We start from the raw sequence: 15,533 nt of genomic DNA, 5'->3' as shown, positions 1-15,533 counted from the left end.
GGGTCACGACTTAGGACGGAATCTCGGATTTGTATAGGCAAACCCGAGATGTACTTGTCGATTGAACGTTCAAGGGGAGTGACCATGTGGGGGATGAGAATGCTCAGTTCATGGAAACGATCGTTGTAGATTGTGTCATTACTACTTTCTTGTTTCAAATTCCAAAACTCTTCTTCCTACTTCCGAAGCTCATGTTTCGGGTAAAACTTCTTGAGTATGAGTTTCTTGAGCTATCCTATGGCAAGGCCCTGGCAACCTCAGCGCCAAGCGTGCGCTTCTCACCGTTCCACAAATTGAGGGCATTCTTCTTGAGTACCCTAGAGGCGTAAGTGGTTTTCTTGTCCTCGGGACATTCACAGTGGAGGAACACGCTCTCCATTTCTTCGAACCATTGGAGGAGAATAGTAGCACCGTCGATGCCGAAGTATTCGGACGGGTTGGCACTCTTGAATTGTTTGATGGAGCAAGCAATTGGGTTCGAAGTTGTGGATGATGTAGGAGCATTCACAGTTTGGAGTTGAGAGATGATTGTTGGGAGGGCTTTCACGATTCCCTTAGTGATGTAGGATGACATGCTACGGCCCCAGTTATCGGTGCGATGGTTACAGTTGATAAGGCGGGAAGATGACATGCTACAATGACGACACGTGAAAAGTTTATTATGTTTTAGAAAAAAAAAGAAAAATTGTATAACTATGTGAAATTTCGAGTTTTGTGAAAATTCATGAGAATACAAGATAAAATTTTTTTTTGACAATCTTAACTTAGAATAGAAAATAAAATGTTAGTAACCTTAACTTAGAGTATTGATGAAATTGATAATTTGAGAAATATTCATTCTTAACAAAATAAAAAACAATTTAAACAAAAATCTCATCGTTGATTTAAGAGTGTGATCGTCATATGACCACGTTTAATACAATAAGGGTAGTAGATTCAGTTCGTTTGGTGTGATATGGTTTGGCTTAATAAGTTCCACACCCTTACTAAACACTCCAGGAAGGCAACCGGGTCTCGCGGTTGATTGAGATTTACGCGTATTGCACTTCTTAGGCTCGCAAGCCTTGGTATCAAGTGTTCGGTAAACAAGTGTGTCACTCTTACAGTTTACTACATATCCGTCACATGAATATTCCTCAAGGAGAGGGGAGTGAAATGGAGGGATTTCTTAAGGAATTTCCCATTTTTTTTCTAAAGTTTGAAAACAATTTTGAGAGTGAGGCATAGGCTCGAATAAAGTGTGTGCTTTTGTGTACAAGAATAATATTAAATCATTAAATAGTATTTAAGCTACTACAATCAATAATATAATTCAGGGTGAAAACACGTAAAAACATATCACATATAGGGACCCTAAGCATGCTACTAGGCCGTTATATCTAACCACCTATCTTATAGCTTTCGTCTCTGATACCAATCTGTCACACCCCAACTCCGACCAAAGGTGGCGGAACATGCCGGGGCATAACGTATTGATTAGACAGTAGTTCAAAAGACAATAATTAAAGAATTTAATTTCATTAACATTAAACACGTACACAAATTCAATAATTATAATAATTACATCATATTATTGTATGTTGAATAATATCTTAAGGTCAAACTATTGTCTTCCAACTTGAATAATATCAACTACTAGTACCTGTAACATTTATGAAAATAGAGTTTGTCAACATGAATGTTGGTGAGAATACATAAGTTTTAGTTGATTTATATATATAGATAAAAACCACAATTCATATGTTAATGTTGAGAATTACAATTCCTATGAAAATGTAAACAACTAAATAGATGTGGACCCGTTCCTATTGATACAAATCAATGTACTTGGGTAAATGTATGATTATACTAGATGAGAATAGATGAGGATGAGATACCAACCACCAAACATAAAATAAAGACTTAAACACATAGAGCATAGTAATAGATAATGCAATCATCACACATAAACATATAACGAATTGTGTTTGTAATAGATGTAGAAATAAAACCATAAAAAGATTGAATAAGGTATACATGCTAACCCCAGATATAAAAGATGGAAAAGGGGATATGTAAACTCACATTTGAGATTAAAGCCAAACTTGAAATGACAACCGAAAGCACGTTAAAGAAAATGAACGATCGAATCTCACGAACTATAACTAAACAAAATATAATAATTAAATACTAACTAATGGGATTGGAAAGTTTAAAGAATAATAAATCTAATGTATAAATATTAAGATAAAAACAAGAAAAAGATCAAAAAGGAAGATGAAATACAAAATCAGTTTTTTGACTGCAAACTGTTCTATTTTGATTAAGGTATTTAAAATATCAAACAATATTATTATAAATCAAGACTTTCCAGTCTACTAAATTAGAATGTTTTGAACAACTTTCATTTATAAAAGTTTTGCAAATTCGTAACCAAAATAGGCCAACACAGCCATGTAAATTAGTGGGTATGAATCTGCGCACTGTTTTAAAAATATTTATTGCGAATTCATAGGAATGAATTAAAATGCGTAAAAATAGTTTTTAGAACCGTATTTCATTGAAGTATATCATAGAATTTGGTGTTGCACTTTTTCAGTTTGTTATAAACAATATATGCCTCTTATTTGACGGCTATATCTAATGTCAAAACTGAAATATTGCTAAAAGCAGTATTCTAACGATTTCAAAAAGTATTTTGGTGAAATAAAATTATGGACTTTTTTTAGATAAGATTATATAACATTTATTAACATATATCATCAAAAATCCTTGGGTCCTTTGAACAAAAAAATAATGATTCAAAACAGAAAAATAAAGATGTAAGAACGTTTCAAGTGTGACCTTCGTGTAATCGATCATCTCGTTGTGTTCTTTGTCTCATCTACCCTTTACACCATGGTGTATGAGTTATGCGGATTTCTAGACATGATTGTGTTATGTTCATATGACCATTTGATTAACTAGTTTGAACAAGAATTTAAAATAAATAGAAATAAGATGAAGAAGACACGAATAATTAAACCTACATTTGAAATGGAAAAAAAATCCCTCGAACTTGTCAAAAAGTGGTGCAAGAATGAAATCGGTGAGAGTGAGTTCTTATTTATATTAAAATAAAGAGGTTATTCTTCAGAATGTTTTAATGATAAAATTGATTAGGAAAGTGATTTGGGGGAGGAGGTTTGACCAAAATTTGATGTTGTAGGAATATATATTTTTCATCTTTTAAAAATAAATAACTTTAGGTAAAAATAAATGTGACAAAAATAAATATGACATAACTAGATTAAAATGATGTACTTTGGTTATGCATCAATAATGTTATTTATGTGATATTTGAATAAAGAAAATATCATGAGTGTTATAATTTTTATTTATATACATATTAATAATTATTAATATTATTAAATAAATTTAGGAAAGAAAAACTATTACGTATGAAATATGTAACATATAGGTATATGTATAATTAACTGAATCACATCGAAAATTTTAAACGAGTAAGGTTTTCGGGTCCGAAAATTGACGAATGTTACACAAAAGATGAAGGGCTTTATGATTACATGCTTTTGAAGTCACATTTTGTTATTGAGTTACTCCGGACAGCCAGACTTTATTTACCGGTAGAAAAAAAGAAAGAAAAAGTTTTATATAACATTAATTAGTTAATAATTAATTAATGAGTTTCGTAGGGGTTGGGGGTTGAAGTTAACGTGTTTGTGTCATCATCTCATCTCATCTAACTTTATCATCTTCAAGCGGTCAAATAATGTATCTATGATATTTGGTACGGAACCAAATCCAACGGCCGTAAAACTAGCGACTACGACGACCAAGAGAGAGAGAGAGAGAGAGAGAGAGAGAGAGCACGCTAACGCTAAGCTTCAATTCCCATTCCAATTCCAATTCCAATTCCAATTCATCTCTTCAATTCTCTGTCATGTGATTTTGTTCCATTGCACCTGAACAAACAAACCCTAACATATTATCATCCCCAAATTAATTTAACAAAACAAAAAGAAGATTCATTCTTCATTTCTTTCTTTGTCGCTCAAGTAACGAATTTCATTTCATTTCCCCCTTTTGTTATTATAAGAATTACAATCTTTCATCGCATAATTAGGGTTAGTTACTTAGGGATTATTATTATTATTATATGGGGTTGGAGGCTGCAGATCTCGTTGATGATGATCCAGATGCTGCCAGCAAAGCTGCTCTCTCGGTTTCCTGCTCGATTTGCCTCGATGTTGTCACCGATAACGGCCATCGCTCTTGGGCCCAAGCTTCAATGTGGCCATCACTTTCATCTAGGTAATTTATGAATTCATTACTCCTGATTGTATACTCAATTTGTTATTGATTGCTTATGGTTTGGTGTATTTAAGATGGATTCGACTGTTGAACATGTGTTCTTTTTCTACCGGGTACACTAAACCCTTGTGGTTCTGTTTGGTTTTAATGGTGTCACGCCCATACTAGATGTGTATGAAGTGAATCTAATATCATATATGATTTCTTGGTTTGTGAAATTTGTATAGAAACACGTAATTTGATGAATCCATATTGTATACATCTTTGTATCCCTAATCTGTTATTATTATAATTTATTTATTTGGTTGCAGATTGCATCGGCTCTGCATTTAATGTCAAGGGAGTGATGCAATGTCCCAACTGCAGGAAAATTGAGAAAGGCCAGTGGCTTTTTGCAAATGGTTGTAGATCGAATCCTGAGTTCATCATGGATGACTGGGCTCATGATGAAGATCTCTACGATCTAAGCTATACTGAAACCACAGTAAGACACCTCTTTTATAGAGTTATAATCCTCTTCTAATAGTTCTGATATTATTTTCATAAAGTTACCTTATAAACAATTGATAAGTTATTAGGAAGCTTGGAAGTGTTTCAAGAATGTATAAATCTTAGAGCGAATAACTTAATTTGGATTATATTATGGTAAATAGTAGAATGATTTCAGAATCTTCCGTGTCCTGTTTACATGTTTCTTCTGAAATAAAACATATTACTACTTTACTTCATTTTACTTTTAGTTAAAAAAGCGCATATAGACGCAAAGCATAGGCAAGAGGTTTATTGCTTCTTTGAGGCGATGGGAAGGTCAATACTGTGAGACGTACACATCGGGAGTGCCTCTTGTACATAGGCATATTTTTTGCATAGGGAGGTTGTACATAAAGGTTATTTGTACATTAAATAGTATATATAGGTTATTTGTCTATATTTTGATTACATGATAAAAACATATCATAAATATACATACAAACAGACCTTGTAATATTAATATCCCACTCGTTAAGTAGGGTCTAGGGTTGATGAGAAGAGGCTATTCCAGCGAAATTCATAACACCAATAAGGATCTTATTTTCTGTTTTTTACAGCATACAAATACGAATAGCGTAAGGTATTTCTAAAAGAAACAAAAAGGAAAATACTCCTAATACGTGGTGAACTATCGATAGCATTAATTAGTGAGATAAAACTAAAAATATTAGTAGAAGGAGAAAAGACAAAAGATGTTTCCCTAAACAATCTTAACCTAAAAGGTAAGTAGCTTATAGAGGTCCTAACCTTCATCCGTTGTTTTCCTAAACATCCTAACCTAAAATGTCTAACCTCGTGCAACGGAACAACTAGAAAATAACTACTGTCAAAGGTAAGACATCCCTATGCTCCCTACTTAAAAAAACTTGACATCTTCAAGAAATTCTATCACTGATCATGCCTTTGGAGAGGTGCAAGTTTAACAACTTGTTATCATCTATAAACAACATGTTATCATCTATAGGTTCTGTCTACTCTTTGCTACCAACTTGCTATCATCTATAAACAACATGCACCACCAAATGACTTTATAGATTGATTTCGACAACTCATCCTTGACTGCTGCAAAATGAAAGGAATTCAGCGCGGATTTATGCTCTCGCTCTTGTCTTAGCACTACCATGCATATTCCTATTAATCTATATATCTTTTTGAAATCACTCTTACATTAAGACTATTTCAAATCACTTGACAAGGCACACTTTCCAAATCATGTTTACTTTCCCTTCACTATTCCATCAATCACCATCAAATGTGTATCGTCTCTTTATAGTAGATTGTCCTAGCACAAATTCATATTGGTTCATTGCAACATGATTTTCAGTCTAATTCTCGCCTTGATAACCTATTCCTGCAATTTCGTGGTATAACTTAGGAGTTTACCCCACCACAACATTGCGTGTTTTCTTTGTTTTTGTAGAGGACTAAGACATTAATCTTGATGTGACATGTTCCGGTTTTGAAGATAATATTGAACAAACTTGTTAGCCAATGTACTTATTCTACCAAACAATTCCACATTTTAATGAGGATGTATTTGGACCAACAACCTTATTTATTTCTATCTTCCAAAGAACTTTTCTCACCTCTTTTGCAGTGATATTATGATAAAACCAGCTATTTCGTTGCCGCAGTTGGTTTGCGGTGTTTGGACTTTCATGTTAATGATTTCTAAAACTGTTGAAAAGATCATGAAATTAAGTTTGCCATCTCACGTTGAAGTCATGTGCCTTCACAAAAGCCCGTATGTTCTCATCATTGTTTAACTGTACGACTCTTGGATCCTGTCTCCTTTGCTTCTTAGATTTTTGCAATCTTAAACATGTCATGATCCCGTTTCTTGGTCGCAAAGCGTTTGTACATTTCCTCATATGCTATGTTCCTGAGACACTGCCTTTGTTGCCTCCTGTTTGGTCTCTTTACTTCTTTCTTTAAATCTTTTTTTCTCCTCAACGTTGCTTCCTAAGAACTCTCTTGCTTGTCCACTTGTTTCTTATCTTGCCTTGCACATACATTCAACCATCATGACTCCCTATGCCTATAGGTTGTTTCCATTGTGATCCCAAGAGTTTCCTTCGCGTTGTGTGTAACAATGGTTGTCATAGCCTCTCACATTTGGTTTTGCGTTCCTACACAGTCTATCTCAACCCGTCGAGAGGACTTTATCTTTGAAAATCATGACTTTATCTCTGAAAATTCTAACTTTTTCTCCCTTCAAAGTACCCCATTGAATTACAGGTTTAGTTTTTCTCTTCCCATCGACTAGCTTTCTTTTTCGTGACTATATTAACCACCAATAGTCAATAGTCAATGTTGAGCCACTACTGTCTCCTGTGTTATAACCTAGCAGTCCTTCTACCAACTACGATCTCCTCTCCTCGTCAATAAATGGTCAATTTGGGTGTTGTGCCCCCGCTAGTAAAAGTAATATATGTGATTTCCTCTTCATAAAGAACGAGTTAATTATAGCCGTTTCATGGGCCAAAGCGATGTCATAAAGGTCTCTTATCTCTCTTGTTTTGAGTTCCATATCCAAATCCTCATACACTGATGGAAAGTCATCACTCTTCTTGCTAATGTGACCATTAAAATCACCTTGATATACATTATTACATTCTTAGGTATGGCCCCACAATTTCATCTAGATGATCCCAAAAATATATGTTCTCATGGTTCCTAGTCCCACTTGTGGCACCTTCTCACCTCCACCACGTTGTCTTAAGTTTCTTAGCAACCAGAAACCCCACCCCATTTCTTGCATTATCTACCTCCGATTACCATAACTTGTTAATATCATTCAACGTTTCCATACACGTAGTCTTCTAAAGGCAAGCCATCCTACACCCTTTAAGCACATCTACCCAACCTAACAACTTACTACTAAGGGTCCCCACATTTCAATATGCAAAATGCAAACTATATCCCATTTTTCCCCCCTACATGCACTTCTTGTCTCTAGACACAATCTCAAGGTAGCATCGTTACAACTTCCATTTATGTCTAAAAGATAACTAACATAGACATCGCAGGAACCAGCAATGTCTAAAAGATAGTATCCAAAAAGGAGAGAGCGAAAATAGTTGCACCCAAAAACACCACAAATGCTCATACCTTGCTCACAAAACACACATTATTCCTCAGTCAGCCAGTTTCACACGAAAGTCACACAAGCACACACAAAATAACTCAAAAACAAATATGAATTTTGAACCAATAGTGAAACAAAATCGATCATGATTTTTGAACCATCAGTAAACAAAGATTAGCTCCTTCAAAGTTTGTACTGCCAAGTAGTTCTGCGTCGAACCTTTATTTTTGTTCGGAAGCCAAAACAGGAAAGCTAATTATGGGTTGCTCGAAAACCAAAAATCGGAAGCTTCGGTTTATTCGGTAATCCAGATATGGTGAACCAACCTTTGGTTTTCTAGTTACTCATTCAGACGATCCATATCTAAGCCCACGGAATTTCGGCTTTTGGACCCAGGAATGACTGTCTGGTTTTGTGTTTCAAATCAAAATAAAGGCGAGACAAAGACCTAGTTGCTGGTTCAGATGGTGAGAGGGAATTGAGCTTGGCTCACTGGTGCTTCAACGTTCATGATTGGTTTTTTCTCACCGTTGGTTCGACTATCTGATCTGATTTTAAGTCATTGTTGTCTTTTCAAGCTTTTAACTATTTTGCATCTGTGTGCGATTAAGTGATTGTGTGGGATGTGTGGCGTTTTGGGTGCCTGTGGGCGATTGCTTTTTTCTTTTTGGGTACCATCTTTGAGATGTTGTGGGTTCTATGGTGTATTTGTTACTCTTTGGTTTATTTTGTGACTAGCGGTTGACATACACGGAAGGATGTATAGGTAAAGGTAGGAAAAGGGTTATAGTTTGCGTTTTGCTTCTTGGAATGTTGGAAATCTTAGTATTAAGTTGTTGGTAGATATGCTTAAAAGGCGTAGGGTACGGGTGGCTTGCCTTTAGGAGACTAGGTAAAAAATGGAGCCAAGTGCAATGGTTACAAGTTATGGTATTCGGAGTTGGACAATGCAAGAAGTGGGTGATTTTTTGGTTGCAATGGAACTCAAGGAAAATTTGTTGGAGTTGGTAGATGTGCTTAAATACCTTGTTCCTCGCTCACATGATGCATCAACCTTCGGCTCCGGGTACCATATCATATCATTTATCGCATGAAAAACTAAGATCATAAATAGTAGATAGCAAGTTGTGCTTTTTGCTTTCAAGTCTCAACTGTGCTAACATGGATTATAGGTAAAGAAACGGAATTGATATAAGTAGATGCACATTTTTCTAGGTCTTTGGTACTCATACTTTGTGTATATGTTGGGGTGTAACATTTGGGGAACACGATAAGGGATTAGAATTTCAGATATGGACTAATGGACGTGAATTTATTGAAAGACATCAATTGCTATGAACACTTACATGCATTGTTTGTTAAATACTTCTGTATAACCTCTTATCCTGGTACCATGTACAAATTAATCTTCATGCTTGCTTTTCATAATTGCAGTCGATGTGGTGCCCATTTGGTGGATTTACTCGAATCGCTGCTTCTTTTGAGTAAGCACACGATCTTCTTTTTACCATATGTGATTTTGTTTGATCAAAATCTATAATATTTCTTTCAGAAAATATGGGACGGAAATATACAATAAAAAAATTGCATATTGCGAGGTTTAATATATTTTTATCGATATCATTTATTATAATTATCTCAAATAGTAGATAAACTTCGTTTCAATATCCTGCTTTTATTTTTAATATCTTTCTTTTGTTAAAATAAAAAAGAAATTGCATTTTGCAAGGTTTAGTATTTTTTTGTGGAAATAATTTATCATAATTATCTCGAATGGTGTATATACTCCGTCCTGTTATCCTGCTTTTATTTTTAATATCTTTCTTTTGTTTCTTGTGGCAATTTCAGTATTATGTGTTGCTTATTTTTATATCATTTTCCTTTTATTTTGCAGTGAAGGGGAATTCCCAACAACTGCATGTAAGATTTTTATACTTCTGACCAAAATCCACTTGTAACGAATTACTGGGACTAACTTAACTATTGTTCTCCAATTATCCAGACCATGATCTTCTTGGACAGCATGCAATTTTTACAGAACATGCAGCAACCGTATCATCCACCGCTCATCTATGTCCATATTTTGCATATGTTCAACCGGTTCACCCGTCTTCATCATCCACAACTTCCAGTGCGAGTGTTGCTGATGGTCCTACTACTACTACTACTACATACAATAATAATAATAATAATCAGTGGAATAGCAGCCAATCAGCATCTAGTGAGATGCCAAATTCTTATGCTTTGCCCACCATGGATGTACGCTATCACTCTACCCTTTTTTCTCCATCAAATAACCGTGTAGGTGGTGCGGATCAACCGTCTATGCCGTCTGTTATGCCCCGAAGGCCGGTTAGGAATATTGCTGATTTTCCAAGATCAGGCTCTTATGTGCACCCCTTTCTTGTTGGCCAAAGGTAAAACATACTTGGTTGTCGTTTAAATATGTGTACATACATATACATATAAAGGGGTTTGTTTCGGGCAGAACACGATTTGTGAGAACACGTAGAGCAAGAAAATCATTAATTTTTTCAATCTTTTTTAAATATAAGAAAATGGTTGAAATGCATTGTTTATGCATCTCTCCAGAAATTTAATCATGTGTAGGTTATAATACATACACATGTTTTTTTAAAGATTTATACTGTCGCATTAATAATTATTTTGTAATTAAATTAGGACATTTATTATCTTAAAAAATCTTATTTCTTTCCTGTAGAGGTAGTGGGGGATACTGATTTTTAAAGATTTATACTGTCGCATTAATAATTATGGATATGTATACCAGGAGTGAAACAAGTGTCCGTGCGCCAGTGGGGGATACTGATTTCTTTCCTGTAGAGGTAGGTCTTCACCAGGGGTCAGCGTTGAGCCCGTTTCTTTTTGCAGTAGTCTTGGATGAGTTGTCAAAGTCGATTCAGGGGACTCTCCCGTGGTGTATGATGTTCGCAGACGATATTGTGTTACTTGCTGAGAAAAAACAAGATCTAAACATGAGGCTTGAGGAGTACAAAAGGTTTAAAGATTAGCCGATCTAAGACGGAGTACCTCCACTGTGATTTTGGTGGGATAAACGACAATGAAGACGCACAGATCACAATTGAAGGGCAGGTGGTCCCGCAGGTAACGAAGTTCAAGTATTTAGGATCATTTGTACAGAGCGATGGGGAATTAGACAGTGATGTGACCCACTGAGTTCAGGTAGGATGGTGTAGATGGAAAGCAGCCACAGGTATATTGTGCGACAAGAGTTTCCCGACTAAACTAAAGGGAAAATTCTATAGGGTGGCAGTTAGACCTGCAATGCTATATGGAACAGATTGTTGGGCCATCAAGAAGGCACAAGTGCGGAAGATGGAGGTAGCAGAAATGAGAATGCTACGTTGGATGTGTGGGCACACAAGGCTAGACCGAATAAGAAACGTTGTGTTTCGCGAGAGATTAGGGGTGACGAACATAGCAGACAAGATAAGAGAGTGGAGATTGAGATGGTTTGGACATGTAAAGAGAAGACAGACGACGAATCCTGTTAGATCCGTAGAAAACATTACTATAGAGGGGAGGAGGGGTAGAGGACGACCGAAATTGACTTGGGATGAGAGGATTAGGCATGATTTGATAGACCTAAACCTCTCCGAGGACATGGTTGAGGATAGGAATTCGTGGAGAAGTAGAATTAAAGTTAAGGATTTTTAGAGAGAATTGAATACCTTAGGGCTTAGACTTAACTTATTTAGGTCACATACCATAATGGTATTTCCCTTACATATATTATTATTATTATTATTATTATTATTATTATTATTATTAGCTTTTATATAGCTGTTAAACTGTGATCTTATTATTAATATTATTATAATTAGTAGGAGTTTTTATATAACTGTTAAACTTTGATTTCCTTTATTTTGCTTCATACACATGTACTTAGAGCCGAGGGTCTCTCTGGAAGCCACCTCTTTATTCCTTTGGATAGAGGTACGGTGTGCCTACATCCCACCCTCCCCAGACCCTACTTATAGCTTTGCTGTCGGTGGGATTTTACTGGGCATGATTGATTGATTGATTGATTGATTGATTGATTATCTTAAAAAATCTAGAAAGTGTGGGTAAACTGAAACCAACCTTGTTTTGACCTGTAGGTACCAAACTGGTATCGAACAATAGCAATACTGAAAACGAGGTAAAGTGTAAACCTTGTTTTATCTGTTCGGTATCGGTTAGTACGAGTACAGTTGAAAATACAAAATACCGTAACCGAGTGATACCGATTCTAAAAACATGAAAAACAAATACCGGTATCAATTGTGGTCGGTCCATACCGGTTTGCTATGGCACTAGTACTCTGTACAAAATTGGTCATTCCTATTTTGACTCGTGTTGAATAACACGTACATCTTGCCACCTATTAAGGCGTGTAAAGTTTTCCAATATCTTTTATTATATTTTCATACTTTCTAAATGATCTTTTAAATACTTTGTGCAGTTCTGGTGCCAGAGTTCCTAGCTCGGTTGGGTCTTCAATGATCCATCCTCACCCGGGGAGTGCTGCACGGGCCCGTGAGCGAGCCCAAGCTCTTCAGGCTTATTTTCAGCAACCCAGCAGTTTACCGGGCTCACGCACGCCTATAATATCCGGATCACGAAGATCCAACCAGGCACACATGGGTCAAGTGGGCTCGTCATCAGACCCAATCCATGGAGGTGGCGTTTATTACCTCCCAACATCCGGGCCATCAACAACTAGATCTGGCTTTCAAGAAGCCGAAAGCTCGATGCCAAATCCATTCCACCATACATGGGAACGGGACCCATATTTAGGGCTGGGGTGGGGTTTTCACCATGGTGGTGGTGGCAGTGGCGGCGGCTTTCGAGTGAGGCATGGTTCAGATAGGGCTCCATCTCAAGGTCATTATCGGTCGTAAGTTAAAAGGCTTTATTCGGCTGCTTTTGATATCATGAACCAACAAGTATGATGAGAAAACTTATTTGGTGAAGTGTTTTTAAGAATGTATGTGTTCTAACAGTTGGAAGCTTTAGTGTCAGGCTTGATACTGTTGAATGGCCTTGAAATGAGTCCATTTGCTGCTTTGTTGATTGGTTTGTGTCATGGATTTTGGCTTGGAGATATATAATAACCTTTATTGTTAAGCTAACTAAAATATAATAGGAAAATTTATTGTTATGTTACATCTACTACTAGGTAGTTAAACTATATAGGATGAATAAAGAAAATAACAGTTGGTAATGAAGACGTACAAACGATAAAACTTTGATTGAAATTACATATTTGTTGGTAATTTAAGTTATATTTAAAAGGTGATACACGAGAGGTGGAGAAAAAGGAATTTGGCTTTATAAATTTGTGATATGTGGCGCAACTAGTTATTACTTGGTCACGAAGGTGGGTTGAACCATCGAGCCAAAAGGTTATTAATTCGAACTCGTGCATTCTTTTGTTTTATGACACTTTTGAAGTACCAACCATTACATTTTCCAGGCATCATGGCTTGTTTGTTTGATTTATTTTGAGAGTCGTTTTGAGTTTTAAGAACTTGAAAGAATTTAACGTTATAAATTTTTTTTGAACCTTTTTTGTTTACGTATATATGTAATACGTAGGTTACATGTACGTAAAAACATTACAATACTTTTTTACACACCTAATCGACTTATTACATATTGTAACTAACGTTTACACCAATGTAATTATCACACATCTTTATCGTCTCTGACACTAGTATGGAACCCGCGCGACGCGGCGACGACGACAACTTAAAACACGTTAATCGTATTATTTAGTTTCTCTGTTCTCTTATGATATATTGTATGGTACGTCTGTTAGTTTTATTATTCGTAACATGGTCTTCTTTTTTGTCATAAGCCTTGTAGATATCATTAGATAATAACAAACACACAAATAAAAAAATTATCACTCATAAACATAGTAATTTAAAATAAAAACCCGCATACTATTTCACTATGATGAGATCTGTTTTTACCATAAACCTTACACATCTCAATTATCCCATCTACGTGGTTTGACCATAATGCTTGTATCTTCTCCTTTTTGACTGCTGCATCTAGTGAAGCAAATTTTAACACTAAAATCATTATCAAGTCTCTTACATCTAATTTAAAACTAACAATTTTATATATTAGCATAGATGAATAAAATACAATCGTAAATGTTAAATATTGGTATAGATAGATAAAATAAACTACAAAAGTCTATTGCAAAGCATCACCAAGCACCGAGGGATTAAATGGGGTATGATATTATTATCAAATATAATAAATACAAAGTTCTTTGATAAATTCTATTATATATAATATATAATTACAATATATATAAATTAAAGAGTCAACCAAGAAGCCAAATTGGGAGTTGATTCTTGTGATGATCTTGTTGTGGGCCCTACAAAGTTCAAATGTTTTTAATAAAATAATTATGCAGTATGCAAATAAATGGGTTAATGATTAGATGATTGTGTGCCTAAGTTGTGAGATCGCGGTCTGCGTTCACTTGTGAATGAGGTGGTGTCGTTGACAAGGTGACTTGAGAGGAAATTTGAGTAGTCATTGGTTCCACTGTTGATCAGAGTCCTAACAAAAAGACTACATATAAGTTCATATACCTTGCAGAAACTATAAAAATGAATCTTGTATACCGTATGAGATTTGTTTAAACATGTATATTCTATTATGGTGTTCACCAAAACTTATAAGCAGCAGATCAGTAATAATAATGAACCTTATGAACCCTAGTTCCTAATGATTTTGAGCCAAATAAATGTTCAGGGTGCAAATGAGCCAAACCCCGAGCTTGGCTCGTTTTGCCTTACAATAGCTCGAGCTCGAGTTTGGCTCGTTTCGAACATTTTTTTTTCAAAAGTCGAGCTCGGTTATCAAATTATTACTTTTTTTTATCACATGTTAAATAGAATGAGCAAAATCTAACCTGTTTATGAACCAAAAATTCAGCTTTTACGAAAACTTGAAACCAAGCCGTCGGTCTGGTTAGTTTGGTTTCAATAATGAACACTGCTCTTATGTATATGCACATGATGCCAATCCCATACTTGATCTTTACATGCTTTCGGATGCCAGGGCCCGAGACCCTCCCATTTAAAACTACCCTGCAAACAAAAGAAGAAAAAAACACAAAACCTTGACCGGACCAAATTGATGTATCTTAAAAACGGCCCATTTCAACCTTAACCAGTTTTGTTAAACGCCATATTGATATTTTTTTAGAAATAACCCTAAACCAAATTGATAGATTTTCAAAACAACATATTTTGAGTCGAATCAAACAACCATTTTTGAAACGACTGGTTTTGACCCAAATTCAATTTGCTTAAAACCCATTTAAACCCGAAAATATTGGTACATATCATCATACCAATATATTTCCACATATTCGCAAGACAAAAGATGAATCAAACTCCAAACAAACATGTTGAACAAAGTAAGAAGCACCAAAACAACTAACCACCACCAACACCAATTCAAAAGCCAAAACTTGCAAATTTTAAAAACACAGCAGCCCTTTTGGCACTCACGGCTTGTCTGGTTTCCCTCTTAATTTTAGCTTTCAAGTTGCACATAATACACATAC

The 15,533-nt window shown here is 35.5% G+C and overlaps 1 pseudogene across 1 annotated transcript; it reads left to right on the top strand.

The window, feature by feature from the left end:
* Positions 1-4,138: 4,138 nt before the first annotated feature.
* LOC143604182 (E3 ubiquitin-protein ligase RFI2-like) lies at positions 4,139-13,054 on the top strand (annotated as a pseudogene). The gene is made up of 6 exons (XR_013148237.1): positions 4,139-4,293; positions 4,605-4,777; positions 9,347-9,396; positions 9,807-9,832; positions 9,915-10,329; positions 12,399-13,054. The product of XR_013148237.1 is annotated as an E3 ubiquitin-protein ligase RFI2-like (transcript).
* Positions 13,055-15,533: the final 2,479 nt, after the last annotated feature.

Source organism: Bidens hawaiensis, unplaced genomic scaffold (genome assembly GCF_021521415.1).
Source record: "Bidens hawaiensis isolate Kalapana, Puna unplaced genomic scaffold, B.hawaiensis_p1.1 tig00064143_1, whole genome shotgun sequence".
Classification (NCBI taxonomy): domain Eukaryota; kingdom Viridiplantae; phylum Streptophyta; class Magnoliopsida; order Asterales; family Asteraceae; genus Bidens; species Bidens hawaiensis.
This window is presented reverse-complemented; position numbering and strand designations above follow the sequence as displayed.